The sequence below is a fragment of the Protopterus annectens genome, chromosome 3.part0 (assembly GCF_019279795.1).
Source record: "Protopterus annectens isolate FY-2018-M chromosome 3.part0, PAN1.0, whole genome shotgun sequence".
In the NCBI taxonomy this organism is placed as follows: Eukaryota; Metazoa; Chordata; order Ceratodontiformes; family Protopteridae; genus Protopterus; species Protopterus annectens.
Genome location: NC_056731.1, coordinates 1,981,944,398 through 1,981,959,340, shown reverse-complemented (window position 1 = coordinate 1,981,959,340; position 14,943 = coordinate 1,981,944,398).

Below are 14,943 nucleotides of genomic sequence, written 5' to 3'. Positions count from 1 at the left end.
AGCAATGAAGCACTTAAGCAACTTCTTTCCCAGGGAAAGAATTCAGTGAACAGCCACTTTGCTGTTTTGCCTGTTCAACCTACATGTGTCGATGAAAACGCATTCGACAAAATGCGTTTTTGTCATTCTAATAGGAACCCTTACTATGCATATCCTCTATGAATCATAGCCTAGCTATTCTTATTCAAGGACAGTGCGGATACCCATAACCTGTTCACATTATGACTACAAACACCAGTCAATGTTTATTAGGACTAATGCAAATACAGAAATAGACTTTATAATGTATTCAGATATGATGAAAGAGTTTGAAGAAGAAAAATAAGTGATCAGATTTTTCTGATCACAAGGTGGTATGGACAGTGATAGGGGTGAAAGAAAATGTGATCAAACAAGGAAAAGGGATAAAGAAGCTGAATGGAGTTAATATTAGAAAGATGTTTGAGGAAGAGACTAAGGTAATATGAGTAGACCATACAACAGTAAGGCTGATGTATGACAGCTGGACTAGCAAGTGGTGAGAATATAAAAGAAAGTCTGAAAGGTGTATATGGAAATAATGAGGGGTTACTTGAATGATGGAAAAATATATGGACATTTTAAAATAAATGATGGAATATGTAGTGATTAATAATGAGATGTATGTAAGAAGGAAAAAAAGATTTGCATACTTTATCTATGAATACCAGGCTGGCTGCCCCAAAGGACCATTTTAAGCCTAGCCAATAACCTTTTATAACCACTGTATCTCTGTTATACAATTCTAACTTATATGTATCTTTTTCCACTTTATTGGGTTGGAGCATCCCTTTAGTTTCCATGTCACTACACATACTGTATCTCCCTTCCCCTTGTATTTCATTGTTCTTGTCTTTTTCGCCTTCCACCCTTGACTTCTGGTCATCCAACTCTTCCTCTCCTTGGGTTTACCTTCTGATGCACTCCTGGGCTTTTGTCTATGCTTGAGCCATCTCCCCTCCCCAGAGTTACATGTTTCACCTGACATTGTTTGGAAATATTAATCTGGATGTGCACCAGTGCCTGAAAACTTTAAATTTCTGCTCAACAGAGGCACAGGAAAATAACTTTGTTGGGTGGCATAAGTCGGGGAACATTGTTGGCTAAGTTTACTTAGGTCCTTGGGCCGATAGCTTAGTACCTACCTATGAACCTATGAACTTCCCTCTGATAACTCTGAGCTTTACACTATAAAGTAACTTTCTATACATTTTCCTTTCCTTAATCCAGTCTGTGCCTCTTTTCACCTAACTTTACTATTAATTACCTTTTCAGAACATTTCCCTCATACAAGTTGTTAACAACCCCTGATAATTATGATCCGTCTTCATTTGTCCTCTCCCTGCTCCTGTCTTCTAGAACCCTCTGGCATTTCTATACATGTTGTATATGTTGCCAGTCACACATCCTTTTCCCATCTTTCTTGCACTACAATACTTCTCCTGCTGAAACTTTATAGGATCAAAGGATCATAGCAGGTTACTAGGCTATCGCTCTGCAGATCATTTCAAGCCTAACGCCTTCATCCCAATGTAATACAGTCACTATCCCCAGTAAGAATTTACAGTGCCCCATCCACATATCCTAAGATAGCTTCTGCATTAATACATTATTGAAAACCAAACTATCATGGTTACAATATCAATTATCCCCATGGTATCCTTTAAATTTAGCAGGACTTATTCATTTATCCACATTTCATGCATTCTCCCACTACCCACTCAACACAGGTTTCATCGCTCTGCAGTATGGTCTCTTGCATGTATGAGTCATAAAATGCAGTCACTTTCTTCATTAGAGTACCACACTGCCTTTCGCATACTCTTTTTCCACATCCAAGCTTATATTTATGTAACAGCATTATTAACCATTTACTGCAGAACTCTCAGAATGTCTTCATATTCTCTCTTCCATGTCTATTCTTGAATGAGATTTTTACGCTTTATTATCTGCCAGTTTCCTCACCTGCTGCACAAAAAAACACTGACAGAAAACAAAAGGTAAAAAAAAATATATGATAGTACTTTAACCTTTCCTTTTCTGTCCATCTCTTACAGTTTACAAATACACCTTGCCTTTTGCTATCTGTGTCTCTTCAATGAGTATCTGAACTCTTTGTATTTATTTTTTCAAACTCATTTTCATCTAGTTTCTTTAGTCCTTCTGCAATCTAGAATTATTTATTCAAATCTTCTAATGCATCTGAAACATCATTCCCCCATGCCTGTCTCCACTTGCGATTTCTTTCATTGCTTCTACTTTTTCCTTCCCTCCATTGACCTATGTTCCGTCTTGCATGGCCTACTGGCAGACTGTAAGATTGCCGTGTAGTCTGTGGCTTTTCCTTCCCCTTCCTATCGTGATTACCCACATTACCTTTACTGTACATGTTTTCAGTTATGGTACTTACAGTTGGCTATGCAAATGACCCTTCACTGCCGCTTGCCTCTGTAAGCTCATTCTAGTCTCTCCTAGTTTTCATTTCCCAGGGGAACTGGATCTTGTAACTAGCACAATGAATAGGGTTCATTTATCCAGTGAATATGCCTGTCCAGGTTGCACTTCATGTCAGCCAAGTGATTTAAAAGTTTGAAGTACACGTCTTGCTTCTGCTGTGATCTGTGTGTACTTTACACATGAAATTTGCACAGCCTTGTTTTGACTATAAATGCAACCTTACCCCATCCATACAACTGTAAGCCATTCTGAATTGTTGATCCCTTCTACTCTAAGCTCCTCTAAATTGCACTGCATTGGTTTGCTTAATGGGTCAATCTGGCGTTTCTTCAGCTTATTTATTATATTTGCATGTGGAAGGATCACAAATACCTTGGCATGGTCAAGGTACACAGTATGAACAAATTACCTTAAACCTGAGTAACCCTCTCAAAGAAATTCTCTAGCTTCATCAGACCCCTGACAAATCCAAACTGCTGAAGGAAGAGGTCAAGTCTAAAATCATTGTTGATATCATATTTAATTTGGTCAATTATGAAATAGTCTATGGCTTTGCATATTAAACTGATAGATCTATAATTCCCATGGTCAGCAGAGGGCCAGCCGTGTGGAGCGGTATCACAATAGTTGTATTCCACACCTGTTGGACAAAGCTAATCACTTTGCTCAGGTTAAAGAGGTCGAAGAGTAGGTCTGCTACTGCTTGTTTAGTGTTATTAGTTAGGCAACTGAGTATGTTGTCAGGCCTCATGGATGAGAGGTTCTTCATTTGGACAGTATTTCTTATCTTTTGGACTGGTTGGTAACTAGGGTTGCCACCTATCCATTTTTTCCAGTCAATACAAAAATAAAACTGATAGTCTGGTAGTCTGGAAAACATTGTACAAAGTCTAGTATTCTGTTTAAAAAAGGAAACAGACTATCGGAGTTTGTTAAACAGGCAGATTTACTATGCTTTTTTACAGAAAAGCATAGTAAATCAGCAGAAAAAAAACCCATCAGGAATGAAAAAAGAGGGTGTTCCCCATAGGCTGACACTGTGATGACATCACAAAATAGGGGGAAAGTGGGCAGGAGATGAGCAGAAATGGGTGGGGTTATAGATGGTGCAAGGGATGTGGCTTTGATCAGGTTTTAGCCACAACAAAAGGTGGCGACCCTATTGGTAACTTGATATCATGTGGGATAAGTGGGCTTGGAACACATGGCTCTGGGGTGAAGCTTGTGCTAAATATATTTGCCAGTATGCTGCAAATACCCATTCGAATGGAGCGGGTCATACTATTAGGAGTAAGCTCTGAGTGGTGTTGAGAGTTGTTATTTTTATTTCCCTTTCATAACTAAAGAAGGATTTGTAGTTGTCTTTAGCTTCTTTACATAGTCTGAGTTCATGGGATTCTTTAATTTTTTGGTTGTCGTTTTTTAGTTCTCACCTTGTTGTTTGATGATCTCCATTTGAGGTTATTTTGTTCTGCTATAGAGGGTTAAGGAATTTCTTCCTTTTATTATATAGTTAATTAATGCTTGTTGGCCACCACATTGGTTTGCTCTTAAACATCTCCATTTGCTTGGATCTTGTTGGGACTTCCAAGTTAATACATTTGGCCAGGTGTAAGTAAAACTTGCCTGATTAACTCTTTGTAGTATGTATGTTTTGGGTGAGACAGTTATATTTGAATTTTTAGGCTTTTGCATAGAATTGCAGGAGATCAATAAATTTGAAGTCCTTTAATATTGTGATATTTGTTTCTGACAGTTTGAAGATTTTGATGTTGAAGGTTACTTGTTTGTGGTCTAACTTGATTAGTAATAGGAATATCTTGCGGATAGTGCATATAGATGTCAGGTTTATTAGGACCAGGTCAATAATTTTCTGTTCTTTTGTGAGTTCTAGGCCCAGGGAGTTTTTGTTTATATAATGATCTCCCAGTTTAACATTGGGTAGCTAAAAAGTCATCTAGGATAACAGGTTTCTTACTTAGAGAGTTCATCAAGAATATTTTTGAATGTTTTATGATTTTCTTTAATTTATATAAGCTCTACTTGAAGATCTGTAGATATCTGTCATGAGGTGACATGGCCTCTAAATAAGCATATTCCACCACAGTTCCCATAATGTCTAATAAGTTGCAGCAGAATACCCAGGTACTAAGGGATGCTCTCTGGCTCGTAAACCAGGTTTCTAACATGGCATATACATGGATGTGCTCCAACTTCAGTGGCAGTTTGTTGGTCACAAATCTAACATTAAAAAGACTCACCTTGATGTGGTCCAGTGGTTAGTTTGTTTGGAAAGTTAGGTTGGGAGGTTCATTAGCTAGACCCTGCATATGTGATCATGCCGACTGGACCCAGTGTATAGACTGCATACAGTTTAAGTACACACACACACACAAGGTATACATGCATATGACTTTATACAGCTGAAGAAATCCATGCAGTGGTATAGAATCCATGCATCAGTCATGAATGGCACATGACAGAGGCAGAGAGACTACATGGAATAATAACAAGACTCCTGTGTTTTATAAAATGGAAGTATGACTCTATTATGAACTTGCAAGGGATTATGTCTGCTGCTGAATAATAATTAAGCTATTATCTGCGTTTTACATATTTACAGTCTAGCAGGCATTTAATTGGGTTAGTACTGCTTTAAGTGGGTATGGAAGGATAGTCACAAAACAGTAGCACATATTTCACATTTTTTAAAACCATAATATGGATGTTTATTTATTTATTTTTGTCATAGTTAAACTGAAGTACACTCTAAAAGCAAGTACTAAAAATGACAGTTCTATTTACTGATACTGATAACAGAATTGATATCACCTATATGGTGTGCAAGTAGGTCAGAAGGTAATGTAGCTCAGGACAGAATGAACCAAATATTTGCACTTCTGACAATGTCACATTGATTAAGATAAAAGATAAAAGATAAAAGAAGTTAAATGGAATAAACAGATAGTGGTTGCAAGAACTACACTTATTCATATGTTCTTTTGAAATTGCCTTACAATTACTATACGGGATCAAGGCCATGAGGTGTTAATCGGCAAGTTCCTATAGTCCATGGTTTGATTCCCTCAGTTTCCATTTGCTTGCTCTGTGCCACTGAATAAGTCACTTAATGAGAAAGTACTTCTGAGCTGAGCCTTAAAATATTCCCTGTTGTTCAGTGTTCTGTACTGATTAACAAACTTAAGTGATACATTTGGCAGTGCTACACATGCCTGGACTGTACACATTTATAACTAAATGTGTACCAGCGTTACATTCCTCAGTTTCCTTAGTGCATTTGTGAGAAAATGTAGTTTATGACTACCACCTGCTTAAAGATACAAAGAAAAAATGCTGTTATATATTAAACATGTATTAATTATCACTAGCTACTTAGTGCTAGGGTGGTTTTCTCTAAACAGTGTACCAATAAATAGATTAAATATGTTTCTATGCATACGTTTTACAGGAATTTTGGTTACACAGAGATATGCAGTAGCTTTCACATGAACAAACACTCTACTTAAGATGAAAAGTACATCTGTGCAAAACTTTTTTCAGTGGCATAGAGGGATAAAGCCCTAACTATGGCTTGGATGCCCTGGGTCAAGTAGAGTCTCAAGCAACTGATGGAGCAGCAGGAAGGCATCGCAATGAAGGAGTTGCCATTAGACATAGCCAATGAACATGAGAAGTGGGAAAAGAGAAACTTGCAAGTACATATAAAAAGATTAAAAAAACAGATGGGAACAGAAATGCCTGAGCTTCCAGAGCACACTTTTTGTCAATGATCAGCCCTAGAAAATACCAGAATAGTTTTGAGGTGTAGCAGAATCACTATTAGACCTGGTATGGAGATTGAGCACTGGGGGCTGGGCTGGTACCATGGAGTCCAAGGAAGCCAAAAAAGGTGCATCTGTGCACATTGTGTTTTCTTTACATAGCATTTCATAAAAATGTTCACTGCTCTCAAAAGCATGTAACATTTAAAACTAGAACAAAATTCTGTTTCTTCCACAAACTTTTCCCCAGTTTATTTACAGGGTAATTATTGTTTTCCCTTGATATTTGTCACTGCAATGAGTTTAAACATCAGATAGTTTTTAGAGCAGTTAGCTAAGTCATAAGCCTTGTAACCCTCAGACACATTCATTTTCATAATCTTTCAGTTAGTCCCGTTTTGCTAAATAATCTTTCAGTTAGTCCCCTTTTGCTAAATAATCAAAAAGCAGCTTTTGTTCCTGCCTAAGGGAAGCTACCGATTATGGTTAAGCTCTGTTTTTTTCTCTTTGATCATCTTATGCATTTATTATGGCTCAAGAGCAATTTCAACAGCCATTCTTATCATATTAATATGGCATAACATTGAGTTATTTGTTCCATTCATTGCTTGCACTTAAACATTAAAATCGATTTTCCACATCAAAGTGAATAGATATGTCATTCTACTCAAACCTTTGCTTATCGAGTTAATTTTTTTTTTTTTTTTTTTTGTTTTTTTATGTCAGTCATTCCATGGTGCTCTATGTGCAGCACTGAAAGTTAAGTCCATTTTTTTAATTCTCTGCTTTGCTAACAATTTAATCAATTATGATTCATCTTTAGATCAAGTGCATGTATTTCAAAATGGAAATTTAGTTTATGCAATTTAATAGTAATGCTTTAGAACTTCAAAGAAATAATTCTTCCACGATATAGTTATATTTCAGAATAAGATGTACTGTAAGGTACTTCCATTATCTGTCATTGTCAGAATTACTTTAGTTCTTTGTTGCCATTTACTGTGCTGGATTTCAGAAAGACGCTAGATAAATTCCAGCATTTGAAGCAGTATGGTGTAGTTTTCCTAAGCAATCCATCTGACTGCAGTAAAATATAACAGGGCACCCTGATCTGTTCTGATAATGATGTATGATATATTCCTTGGTAACAATTATACTTTCTGCCCCCAGAGATGTCAGCTTAGACTCTCCAACTTGTGCATAAATCAATATTTCTCATGTTCGGTGAGGATGCGGAGATGGCAAAAAAAGGACAGAATAATATATTTAGTTTTGCATTAACTGTGCACAGACAAAATGAGCAAATATAATAAAAGTATAAGGAACAAGAAAGGAAGGTATGTCATAGGTGAGTGTGTTTTTTTATAAAAGCATAAGAATAAAAATGACAAATTAGGACAGATTCAATAAAACAGATCAGTAGCAGCAACTTGCTAGAAAACATATTAATTTAAAGATCCATCATGAAGTCCATGTTGTAAATGAACTTTACAAATTCTTTATTTTCAAACTGAGCTCCATTTCTCCAAACAGAACAACAGAATTGCTATATGAAACAATTCCAGAATGTGACGTGTGTATAATGCATTGGAAACTTTAGAGCTATGATTTTCTCATACTATAGCTCTGTTCCAATGGCAATGTAACACTCACATCATGAACCAATTACAAAACACCAATGCAATTTTAACAGAAAAAAATTTCTCCTAAAATTATGTTAAGTCTTCACTTCTCTACAAACTTTAGGCTGCTAGGCAATTTTCTCAGCTGTTTCATTCACTTTGAACTTACTCAGGATGCTAGAACGTTCAAGGGAAAGTGACAAAGCAGACACGAAGCCTTTTTTCTACCACCTCACTATTTTTTATGCAGAATTAAGATTTAGTTTTCACCAATGATGTAAATCAGTTCACTTACTTTTGAATTCATATAGTTACAAGAGGCAAACCTTTATTCTGGCTCAAATGACACTTTCTAAAATGACTAAAATAACAAAAAATAATGTATATAATCTCTATTTTCACATCAGTAGAATCAGCAGCAATGCTTTATATAAGATTGTCTGAGAATTTTTCCTGTACCCCAATTTTAACATTTAAACTGAGTTCAAGCTCTTACATAATATAATTATAATTTTACATACTGATAATTCCATAGAGGGTGGCTGTGGTGGAGCAGCGGTTAGCATTGACACCTCACAGCAAGAGGCTATCTTTTGATTCTTAGCTGGGGTGCCTTCTGTGCAGAGTTTGCATGCCCTCCCTATGGGTGCATGGGTTTCCTTCAGGTGCTCTAGTTTCCTCCCACATCCCAAAGACATACGGCAGGTGGCTTGGACACACTACATTGGCCGTAGGTGTAAATGTGTGTTTGTGTCCCTTCCGTGGAAGGTTGGGTGCCAAGCTGGGAACTCTACACCATAAAACTCCACTGCCAATCATTCTCTGGACTGTTGTTCTGCTGTGGTGACCCCTAATGGGAAAAAAACAAAACAAGCAGAAGATAATCTCATAGGGCCTTTTGGAAGTCATCTGTTACGTAGGACAGATTCATATTTTGTAAGAGTCTTGTAGATATTAACTAACCCAATATTTTTTTTTTAAATTTCCCTTCAAACTGTCTTTACCCCACACTGTCTCAGGCTGCTCTTCTTGGTTTCCTTGCTAACCTGTTACTGAATATCCAATGACTCCTGCCTATCTAGTGACATACTGCTGTTTGAAGAGTATATACACACACACACACACACACACACACACACACACACACACACACACACACACACACACACACACACATACGCACAAAACAATTCAAATTATTCTGTAAACACCACTAATGAATTTTCTAATTTCTTAAAATAGCATAACAAATATATATATATATATATATATATATATATATATATATATATGTGCATGTTTATACATACACACACACACACACACACACACACACACACACACACACACACACACACACATATACACACACACACACACACACACACACACACACACACACACACATATATATGTTTACAATTGAAATATCGAAAATTAAAAAAAAAAGGTACTAAACAGTGAATTATTTCGCCAAAATTACAAATAACCTAACAGCCCTATTGTCAAAAAACAGCTGTTAATACCTAAAATATCGACAACAACATTTTACGGCATTAACAACAATGCCACCCTTGCCGTAACTACCTAATCCCTACACCTAACATCTCATTTATGCAGGGGGGCAAGCCCCCCTGCAGCTCCCACACCCCCCTAACTTAATATTCCAACTCCGAGATCACACTACACTGAGAAAATGGATGAATTTCCCTAACCGCACTGTACCGCGATCCCTTTACATAATCGAACGTTATATTATATTGTGAATGCACAGTCCATTTGCAAATATAATTTTCGCTCATGTAACCTGCACACATATGAAGTATTTGAACATCTGTAGTTCTAATACTTCATAGCAGTACGAGTGCAAGGTGACATTTCCATAGTAAACCATATATAGATATAGATATAGATAGATATGTGTGTGTGTGTGTGTGTGTGTGTGTGTGTGTGTGTGTGTGTGTGTGTGTGTGTGTGTGTGTGTGTGTGTGTGTATACGATACAAGTTACAGCTGCACGCTATTTTTTTGCATGGTAAAATGATAGTGTTTTCCATTGCTGGTACAGTTTGTCAAATTATGTTGTTGTTTGTCTTTCGGCTTTTTCCCGGTAAGGGGTCACCACAGTGGAACTCTGGTCCGCTAATGATTGGCAGTAGATTTTTACGAAACGCCGAGGTGCCAGCTCGACGCCCAACCTTCAACAAAGGCATGCCTATTTATGCACACATGTCTTTCGAATGCTACCCAACCACGGGGAGGAAATGCAGACTCCACACTCCCAAGCTAAGCAGAGAATCGATTGGGAGAACCTCTTGCTGTGAGGTAACAACACTACCGCCGTACCACCGCGGCACTTATAGTTTGTCAAATTATGTAACAGTCAAATTTCATTTTGTCGCCCATTACATAATTAAAGCTTTTTGCCCTTTTTTAAAGTTTGTGTGACCCCAGAACAAATATATTTAATTTATCGGGGTGTGGAGGTCAGACCCCCCCCATGAGAAAAGTGAGGATTTTTTTGTTTTGTTTTACTTTTCGTAATCACAAATGCAAGCTATTAGTTTACATTTGCAATTACTTTTTTTACAATGATTTTGGAGGTAATTAATTGTAATTGCCAGTACGTTTGTTAACGTTTGTATTTCGATCAAATTCACAGGTGATTATTCTTTGTAAACTGATATATATCTATATCTATATCTATATCTATATATAGAGTAATAAAAGATATATAGGATAAAATTGCAATATAAAGTATAAAATGCAGTAAAAGGTGCTATTGTAAAGTAAAACCTATTACCAAATAAGATGATATTAATATAACACTTAAAATTTCACACCATTTCATAATTTAGCTGCTTTTAAATGTAACAAACCATTCTGCTTTTAAATATAAGAAACCATTTAAATTAACTCTATCATTAAGACGTGGAGGTTGCATGGCAATTAGTTTGATCTGTCAATACAATTCTTTGGATTCAAGCCTGACAACCCACCTAACTCCCCTTAATAATCTTGATACATTCTCAAATGCATAAAACATATATATTTTTTAAAATTCTGACATACTAATGAGTGATAAAATAAAGCATTAGAGTTGTATTTTGCTTACTAGCATAACTGTGCTTGTAAATCTTAATTTTTAATTGTCCATCTGTTTTGTCAATATGGAAGACATCACATGACATGCACCAAGCAATGTATGCTACGACTGTAGTTTTAGTTACATTTTAAATTGTTTTTAAGGGTTGTAGGATATGATGTCCCTCATAAATAAACCTACATTAAGAACAAGTCTCACATTTACTTATACCATACCAAGTATGTCTGCATCCAGAACTTTCTGCAATATTCTTCCAGTTAATACCTCTCTTGTATACATATTAAGGGACTTCATCACTTTGTTACTGAGCTGACAGGTATCAAACACCAATGTCCAATTCTTAGTAAAATAATTTGTAATTTCTTTGAGTCCAGTGAATGATAGAACTATAGCCTTTTCATAACCCACAGAATAGCAGGAATTCACATACCTTTTATAATTCTCTCTACATTTTAAAATCAGGGTATATCATTTGCCCTTGCCTGTTATAACAACATCCTTCACTTTCTAAATTTCTTTATGTGTTTTGTTTATTGTTTTTGACTTTATTCTATTTTGTTTATCAGTTTGGAGAATGACTGACTAATCAGCTACCTACCATGAAGTGACAGTGCTTAAACATAGCTGTTAAAGTAATGACTTGTAAATAAGATACACCTCACAGATGTGAAAAATGACTCTTTTCTTTAATGTATTGAAAATTAGTAAGCCATTTGAACCAACTAAAGCGTCTAGACTACTCCAGAAAACAAATAGCTATGCATATTCATTGCTCTAGTTTAGTAGAGTATAAATAAATACACAATGATTTAAATCAAAATCAAGACAACTCAGTTTTCCTTTAAAAACTTTTACTGTACTTCCTTGATTTTATATTGATTTATACAACAAATGTTGACTATTAATGTTCCATGCCAAAGCATTCCTGAAAATGTTTTGCAGCTGGACCTCCTACAGTTGTCAGAAAAAGGTAATAAAAATTATTAAAATAGACTCACAAATAATTCAGTGGTGCATTGGTGTAATCAAAGCGCACAGCTACTGGTGATATGGAAAACACAGCACTTCAGTCATGTGGAAATATTAAGTACACTCTGAACTTTTAAAATAGAAATGGTGCTGTGAGATAGAGTGAAAAATAATGAACCTTTACTTGTCAAGAAGCAGGAATAGAAGCAGGTGAAATAAAGAACATGGTGCCTTAATAGCCAATGTAAAGAAAAAATCAGAACTAGACATGTTAACAATAATAAAGACAAAATTAATATGGATAGAAAATTAGCTGAGAGTCATCAGAGAACAGCAAAAAACTCAAATAATATAAGCTATTCTGAACATAGGCTGAAAGAAGAGATACCATATGAATGCTAAGCAAGACAAAAAAGACTGGACAAATCTTGAAGAAATGGTAAGCACATTGACCTGCAAATATGATAAATGAATAAATGATGTGATGATATTTGCTTAGTGCCACAGAGACGTAGGTAAAAGGTCTGCATGCCTTCTGGGAGATGGTAAGAATCCGGTGACATGGAACATCTTGGAACATCTTTCTGAATTATGTAATGATATTATTTTTTTTTTCAAAGAAGAGTGTTCTCTTCTGTGAAGTTCAGGTATTAAATAAAACTACTAAAATATCAGACCGTACGCCACAGTAATACATAAAGGTATAGAAAATATGATAATGCTAGCTCATTTTCTGAAAAATATAAAGGCAGCATTTAATGAATGCATTAGTCCCACACACTGACTTGCAGATTTTGGAAAAAAATATGTGAATAACTGCTTTAAACAAGTTAGCTAACAATTTATGATTGCTGAAAAGGTCAATTCAATTGTAATAGACAGTTCCCCTATTTTTTTATGTATTCTCTTCTACTTTAATAAAATGGTTCAAAACTGCATTTAGTTGCTTTTAGTAATTTTATGTCTGAAGCGGAGGAATGCCTAAAGCTAGCAAATTCAAGATGAAACAGTTCAATTCTTATAGCACATCCCTCAGTAAAGCAAAGGAAATGTCATGCAAAAAGTGTTGAATTGTAGAGTTCCATTATAAGAGGGAAAAGTACAGGATTGTAAAATCGTGATCAGCCACCTTAAAATCTCAAATACTCTATAGTATAGAGTGTGCATAATAACTAGCCAGAGTAACCACAGTACAGAGAAGCTCTGGAAAATTCCCTTCTCCCAAAGGTTCTTCACCAGACAAGAGCAGAACCAAAGCTTCGAAAACCTTGTCTTGTCTCCAGCTTTGGATGTTGATAGTTTATATTGCTTAAGAGACAAAATCATTTTTTTTTTTTTTTTGTGTTTAAAGGTTTTAACCATCTCTTCCTACCACAACCTCTCTCTCTTTCTCTTTCTCTCATTTCTCCCCTTCAGCCTTTACAGTACAGCCTTTCTTTTTATGAAATAGGAGTAGAAGTGTTTGCAAATAAGGATGGCACAGTGGTGCAGCGGTAGCATTGTCGCCTTACAGCAAGAAGTTTTCTGGTTCGATTCTCAGCTGGAGTGCCTTCTGTGTGGAGTCTGCATGCCCTCCCTGCATTTGTGTGGGTTTTCTCCAGGTGCTCTGGTTTTCTCCCATGTTTCAGACATATATCTGGAGCATTTCTCCCTGGGCCTCCACTGAAAATTGGCTTCATTCCAAATTGGACTTTCCTGGTAAATAAATGTTAAATAAATAAATAAACAGATGCATATAAACTCTGTTAATCAGCTAGGGCTTTGAGGACAGCCTGTGATTCAGAAAAAGGTTCGCAATAATTCACAAACTCACATATTCAGTCTGATACATACACATACATACATACACTCAGATTCCTTCCTAATCCCCCTAGTGACACATACATGCACAAACACCTAGACATACACACACACACCCATATACATGCATGCATACACTATCACACCTGCACTAAACCTACCTGCACCAGGACTACTCCCATTGGAGAGAACAGGTAACCAAAGTGGTTTTACCAAGGTCATTGTTTCTTTCAACAATAAAATTTTGCAAAACTAAGACATTCTGTGAATTGCTTGGCAGAGCAAATTTGGAGCTGCTTAAATTTCCTGGAAAAGCTCACAGCAATCTGGCATTAGCCAGTCCTCCTGAACTACTGCATTAAAATGTAGCTTGGCCTGTGAAAACATCTTCTGTGCTGGGATCACTGCAATGGAATAACCTTAGTGGTAATGTGGCCAAAGAATGAAAACGGCTTATCAAGATGGTAAAAACTACTGAGCTAGAGCTAAGGCTTCCCCATAGATGTAAACCTTCTGGAATCTTAGCCATGGAGACCATCAAAGTGCACAAGGACACTGAGTGGCACGTTTAGAATCATACATCCTACAAAAAGATGGCTACTGGGGATTCCTTTCTAGGTTTTCAAATAATTTAATGTTTATCTCAACAACACTAGTGATTTATTGTCTATAGGTAAACTAAATCAAAGCGGAATACACTGGAATGGACAACATAACGGGCTTTCAGTGACACAAATAAATGTAATATTCATGATGATCATTCTCAGACTGTCACAAGACAGGTGTAATAAGATGTGCAGTCATCAGTTCTTGGAAAGACATATCAATGTACAGGCGTTTCAACAAGTTATCTGAAAATACGCATTCCTCCAAACAGGGCACCGCTTGTGGAAATGTCTCTGGACCCTTGTGCTGCAGATATGCAAGATGACAAATGTGCTAGCAGGGGAGCAGCCAGAGAGAGACATCCTGCTATATGGGTGTTGGTTGAAAAGCACTTCCAAGGAATGCAGTTTCTATAACTTTTTTTTTGTTGTTGCTTTTTTTTTGCTGCGCTCAGTAAACTTTCATCAACCTGTGCATCAGACAGATGCATCTATCTAATATATATTTGATGATGATGTTACTGTCGTGCTGGCATTTTCATTCCTGGCAAGTGGCAGAGCAGTTTCAAGCAATAAACAAACTGA